Here is a 7,193-nt window from a genome sequence, read left to right as displayed (position 1 = left end):
GTTGACATGGATTTCATGGATTCTCCATTGCATGGATTTCACATTCCTTTGAGATTCAGGGCCACGTTGAAATGGGTTCCATGGATTCTCTGTGGTATGGATTTCACATTCCACAAGCATTTCTTTGAGATTCAGGTCCATGTTGACATGAGTTCCATGGATTCTCCATGGTATGGATTTCACATTCCTTTAAGACTCAGGTCAATGTTGACATGAGTTCAAAGGATTCTCCATTGCATGTATTTCATATTGCACAAGCATTCCTTTGAGATTCAGGTCCACGTTGACATGGATTACATAGATTCTCTGTGAACACTTTGGTGATTGGAGAGGAGCGCTCGATGTCCAAAAAGAAGGTCTCACTTGATAAATTTTATAGTTGTTTATTGGACATAAAAGTAAACAAGTAGAGCCAATGCATTTCAGGGGAATAGCCTCCCCCTTCTTTAGGGCTAGTATATAGAGAAAAAGATACATGGTAAAAACCCATAGCCAGGCCTTGGAATTCGTACAAAATGCAAAAAGAAAAAAAATCTGTGTAGTTAAATACAGTTTTAAGTTAAATTTGAATCTTCATTTAGTCTCTAGAACAGGAATGGGCAAACTACGGCCCACGGGCCGTATACGGCCCGGCTGACCTTTTAATCCGGCTCGGCCAGGCTTCAGCAAAGGGTGGACCCGGGGCGCGGAGCAGTGCTTCCCGAGCCCACCCATTGTGTGACAATAGCGAATGAAAATTCACTATTGTCACACGGGTCCTCCTCCTGGCCAATCGGGAAGCGGGTCTAATACCCGCTTCCTGATTGGCCGCAAGGCAAACCCCATGCCATTGGCCGAGTAGGAGGCGGGAGGACTCCATGAGACGGCGGGGACTGAGGAGAAGCCGCCACCGCCACCGCTGCTGCTGCAGGTAAGTGCACTGGTCTCGGGGGGGGTGGCCACACTGCATTGAAGGGGGCATGCACGCTGGTCTCTGCATTAAAAGGGGGGCACGCACGCTGGTTTCTGCATTGAAGGGGGCACGCATGCTGGTCTCTGCATTGAAGGGGGCACGCACGCTGGTCTCTGCATTGAAGGGGGCACGCACGCTGGTCTCTGCATTGAAGGGGGGCACGCACGCTGGTCTCTGTATTGAAGGGGACACGCACGCTGGTCTCTGCATTGAAGGGGGCACGCACGCTGGTCTCTGCATTGAAGGGGGCATGCACGCTGGTCTCTGCATTGAAGGGGGCACGCACTCTGGTCTCTGCATTGAAAGGGGGCACGCACGCTGGTCTCTGCATTGAAGGGGGCACGCATGCTGGTCTTTGCATTGAAGAAGGGCACGCACACTGGTCTCTGCATTGAAGGGGGCACGCGCGCTGGTCTCTGCATTGAAAGGGGGCACGCATGCTGGTTTCTGCATTGAAGGGGGCAAGCACGCTGGTCTCTGCATTGAAGGGGGCAAGCACGGTGGTCTCTGCATAGAAGGGGGCATGCACGCTGGTCTCTGCATTGAAAGGGGCACGCACGCTGGTCTCTGCATTTAAGGGGGCACGCACGCTGGTCTCTGCATTGAAAGGGGGCACGCATGCTGGTCTCTGCATTGAAGGGGGCAAGCACGCTGGTCTCTGCATTGAAGGGGGCAAGCACGGTGGTCTCTGCATAGAAGGGGGCATGCACGCTGGTCTCTGCATTGAAGGGGGCACGCACGCTGGTCTCTGCATTTAAGGGGGCACGCACGCTGGTCTCTGCATTGAAGGGGGCACGTGCGCTGTTCTCTGCATTGAAGGGGGCACGCATGCTGGTCTCTGCATTGAAGGGGGCACACACGCTGGTCTCTGCATTGAAGGGGGCATGCAGGATGGTCTCTGCATTGAAGGGGGCACGCACGCTGGTCTCTGCATTGAAAGGGGGCACGCACGATGGTCTCTGCATTGAAGGGGGCACGCTGGTCTCTGCATTGAAGGGGGCATGCTGGTCACTGCATTGAAAGGGGGCACGCTGGTCACTGCTTTGAAGGGGGCACACTGGTCACTGTGCATTGAAAGGGGGCACGCTGGTCACTGTGCATTGAAAGGGGCACGCTGGTCACTGTTTTGAGGGGGGCACACTGGTCACTGTGCATTGAAAGGGGGCACACTGGTCTCTCTGCACTGAAAGGGGGCACACTGGTCTCTCTACATTGAAAGGGGGCACGCTGGTCTCTCTGCATTGAAAGGAGGCACGCTGGTCTCTGCATTGAAAGGGGGCACGCTGGTCTCTTCATTGAAGGGAGCACGCACGCTTGTCTCTACATTGAAGGGGGGCACGCATGCTGGTCTCTGCATTGAAGGGAGCACGCACTCTGGTCTCTGCATTGAAGGGGGCACACTGGTCTCTGCATTGAAAGGGGGCACGCACGATGGTCTCTGCATTGAAAGGGGGCACGCACAATGGTCTCTGCATTGAAGGGGGCACGCACGCTGGTCTCTGCATTGAACGGGGCACGCACGCTGGTCTCTGCATTGAAAGGTGGCACGCACGATGGTCTCTGCATTGAAAGGGGGCACGCACGATAGCCTCTGCATTGAAAGGGGGCACGCACAATGGTCTCTGCATTGAAGGGGGCACACACGATGGTCTCTGCATTGAAGGGGGCACGCTGGTCACTGCATTGAAAGGGGGCACGCTGGTCACTGCATTGAAGGGGCACGATTTGTTTCTTTTTTGCACTTTGTACAAATTCTATGGCCTGGCTATGGGTTTTTACCATGCATCTTTTTCTCTATTTACTAACCCTGAAGAAGGGGGAAGCAATTCCCCCATAACATGTTGGATCTAGTTGTTTACTTTTATCTCCAATAAACAACTATAAAATTTATCAAGAGAGACCTTCTTCTTTTTGGACATCATGCGCTCCTCTCCAATCACCCAAGTGTTCACTGCGGTAACACCTCCATTGTCGTTATCAGAAAGGTAGAAGCCCTAGACCCCAACAGAGTCCATACCTTACCTTACTATTGGGATAGGTTAGATCAGTGTCAGTCTGGGAATCCGAGTTGCCTGGCAACAGGTCATCAGTGCAGGGATCTCCGGGTGCGCATGTGCCTGTAATCTCCTAGCAACAAGGGAAGCTACCAGGCCGGTGTTCTGACAAAAACTCCAACTAGCCAAAATCTCCAACCACATCACTTTCAGTGACTCTCCAGCAGCATTATTTGGAGATTTCGATGAGTTGGCTGTTTTTACAGAACACTGGCAGCGTATACACTACAGTACAGGACAAGTTAGATGTTTTGATAGAACACTGGGTAAGGAGGGAAAAAGTAGCAGTAGATTTTACACTGCCGGTGTTCTGTGAAAACAACTAACTAATCGAAATCTCCAATAATTGCTGCTGGAGAGTCACCGAAAGTGATGTGGTAGGAGATTTTGGCGAGTTGGAGTTTCTGGCAGAACACTAGGCCCACCGACGCCATGCTAAGTCCAGCACTGTCTTCCACTCAAAAATTGAATCTCTGGGGCATAAATTCCACATTCCACAAACATTACTTTGGGAATCTGGTCCACTGCATCACGTGGTTTCTAAATATTTGCAGCTGCACATTCATTCTGTAAATCTCCCTTTCTTCCACATCTCAAAGATGTTCTAGCAGATTCAGAAAGGGTCATTGGCCTACCATTTGTATGCTTCAGTAGAAATCAGGACTCATCAGACCAGACTACATTTCTCTGATTTTCAGCCGTCCAATTTTGATGTTTCTGAGCCCACAGCAGCCTCAGGTTCCTGTTTTTAGCTAAGAGGAGAGGAACCCAAACATATTCTGCTTGTCTAGCCCATGCATTGTAAAATTCGTTGTGTTCTGATTTCAGAGATGCTTTTCTATTCACCGCAGTTGTAAACAGCCTTTTTCGGAGTTACCATAGCCTTTCTGTCAGCTCAGACCAGTATGGCCCTTACCTCTGACCTTTCTCACCAACAAGAGGAAAATATATGTTGCCAGGACAGCATGGATCCCTATCTTAGAGTCTAGGGCAGGGATCCTCAAACTACGGCCCTCCAGCTGTTGCGGAACTACACATCCCATGAGGCATTGTAAAGCTCTGACATCTAGGCATGATGGGAAATCTAGTTCCTGAACAACTGGAGGGCCATAGTTTGAAGACCCCTGGTCTTGGGGCTGTGAAGGTTCCCTTAATCAGGCATATGATGAAGAACTCCTTCATCACATGCCTGATTAAGGGAAACCTTCACTGTGATGTGATCGCTGTAATAAATACCTGGAATGAATCAGGGTCCATGTTGTGCTGGTGGCATATACTTTCCTCTGTGGATATGAGTTATCCAGTGGATTGGTGCTGCAGAACCCTCTTACTCCAGGCTTTTCCCAGGAAGAAGTGTGATGGAAATATAACTAGAGAATCACCAACAAGAACTTTCCAACAACTGCCCCTCCTTTAATAAGTTTTCTTTTTTGCACCATTCTGAGTATTCTCTAGAGACAATTGTGCATGAAAATTCCAGGAGATCAGCAGATATAGAAATACTGAAAGCGGCCCATCTGACAACAACAAGTATGGTAATACTAGCACATTATGCAATTGCCTTACAGGTGTTTTTTTTTTTTTTTTTTTTACTCCTGCGGTTTACTACCAATTTAGGGGACATCTGTCATAAAGCCTCTAGTCATTTTTATTGTTGTTTTTAGCTTTGGATAGAGTCAGAAAGAGTAAAATAGCTCTATGACCCCACTGGGGTGATTTTCCCTCACTTCCTGTGACATCGGTAAAAGAAATGAGGAGGGACATTTGTCACTTGGATAACAATGAAACATTGTCAAAAGTTCCAAACCTTTCCTCTTTCTACTGTGCTTCTGTTTTTTGTCTATGTCCTCTTTGGAAGGATTTGATATCACTTGCTCTCCTGACAATCCTCAATAGGGACAATGATACCCAGGGCTGCTGTTAGAAATCATGGGGCACTGTACATCCTAGGAACAGTCAACCAATCCTAAAAGGCAGTCCCAGCTGCATGAACAGCTGCATTCATGCAACCAGAATACCTGTGAGAATGAGCCCCTAATTATGCTTTTTTAACTATTTTTTACAATTTTCATTTTTTGCTTTTTCACATTTTTTGAACAGACCTGTGGGGGTTGGTGAAATATCAGGGGTCTAAACAGACACCCAAGGTCTCACTTTTGAGACAAAGAAAGAGATTGAGGGCACAGATTGCTCAATCCTTTCTCTTCAGCTCTCTTCTTCTCTATACAGAGCCCCCCTGTTCGTTCAGAAACTGAAGCAGTTGTACACAGGGAGGGCCACAGTAGGATTGATTCTAGAAACTGTGCCCACTCCCGCTGCCTTGTGCCCCCCTGTTGAACTTATGGGGCCTGGGGCCTGTACAGGAGGGCAGGCGCTACCCCCTTATCAGTGGCCCTGAGGATAAAAATAAAACCCTTCCCTATTCAAAATGAAATCATTTGTTTTTGCTGGAGTTAAAGTAGAAATATAGGCAACAATAAAAATTAAAAATTAAATTTTTTAATTTTGGGTAGAGTACGGAAGTTCTATACCCCAGTAAAGTTTATTTTTGCCATCTTTATCCCATTGGTGAGATTTCCCTTCACTTCCTGTCCCATAGCCAAAACAGGAAGTGAGAGAAAATCTCTGAAAATTAAGGGAATTTCTTGGGGACCCCAGGTCGCCAGAACTAGTGATCCCGTTGGAAGATTTCCTCTCTATTACTTTTTAGGGACAACCTAAAATTTGGGATTTTTCTTTTACATTCACTTTCAATTATAATATTAAACAGGTCAAATAGAGAGGGTGAATCTTCAGGGATGGGAACACAAAGAGCAAAAACAGACTGACGTCCTCTCCAATCTAAAACTAAAAAAATAGTTTTGCCTTTAGTCATACTTTAGGCTCTAAGGAGCAATTCCTGTGTAAGGAAGTCTGTGTTAGAAGTGCCATACTTTTAGCTTTATCAATGTCTTGGGCAGTAAAGCTGTGGCTTCACTTACAGGACTACCCTTGATTCAGTCTAATAGCAGGAATACACGGTTCGAATATCGACCGATCGTTTGATTGCTGACCAACGAAACAGTTGTTCGAAATCGTCGCCAACATTAACAATCGAAAAAAAATCTTTCAAAGAGCAATCAACTTCATACGTAGGGTTGACGTTTCATGTACAAGTGAAAGTGATGTGGTGTGCGTGTGACCTTGTAGCCACGCCCTTCCTCTCAGCACGAATGTTCCTACGCTCTTCGTTGAAGGGACCGGCATTGAAACCGTATATATATTTTTGCTGACTTTTTTTTTTTTTTGCCTTGTTTATTTGGAATTTTTCATCAGTGGAAAGTAAATTGGGTCCAGGTGTGCAAGTGAAATGTGGGAAAAAGGGAAATGGGAGTGTTGAGGGGAAAGTGATCAAGCACACCTGGGAAAAAGGGGATTTAATTGTGCCACATACTCACTAGAGAGAAAATCTTAAAAAATAACAATGTTTTATTTATACACAAAAGTTTGTTATATACATACACATCTTAAAAACAGGGATAGTCAATATGGTGATACATGTATACAAACACATATCCTGATAAAGAGGTATACACTAAGGTTCGCTGGCGGATCAATCAGCTCATCTCTGCGGCCACTTGTGTGATTGCAGATGGATATTACCAGCCTATTCCTGATCTAAAGGTTTCAGGTTACTCTTGGATTTTTATTCCATGGACTGTTTCACTTCTTAGCCCTGATTGGGTGATATTTTTTCTATCTATGGTTCTATCTATGGGAAACTCTGCGTATTTCTTAGCAGGCTGTATCAGCTGTCCATTCCCTTCTATATATGAAGTATCTCTGGGATCTTTGATAAGACAGTTTTGGTCATTACACCCCATAGAGTATGTGTTGCCTTGCTATCTTCAAGTCCAGTTTTATTTGACGGATAGTGTGATATTGTGCACATTGCTTTGGGCTATACCTGTTGGAACCTGAGGAAGCTGTCTCAGCGAAACCCGATGATCCGCCAGCGAACCTTAGTGTATACCTCAGGATATGCGTTTGTATACATGTATCTCCATATTGACTATCCCTGTTTTTAAGATGTGTATGTATCAAACACATTTTTGTGCATAAATAAAACATTGTTATTTTTTAAGATTTTCTCTCTAGCGAGTATGTGGCACAATTAAATCCCTTTTGCCCAGGTGTGCTTGATCACT

This window comes from Pelophylax lessonae (genome assembly GCF_965119305.1).
Source record: "Pelophylax lessonae genome assembly, chromosome: 6".
Taxonomy (NCBI): domain Eukaryota; kingdom Metazoa; phylum Chordata; class Amphibia; order Anura; family Ranidae; genus Pelophylax; species Pelophylax lessonae.
Note: the sequence above shows the minus strand (reverse complement) of the source record.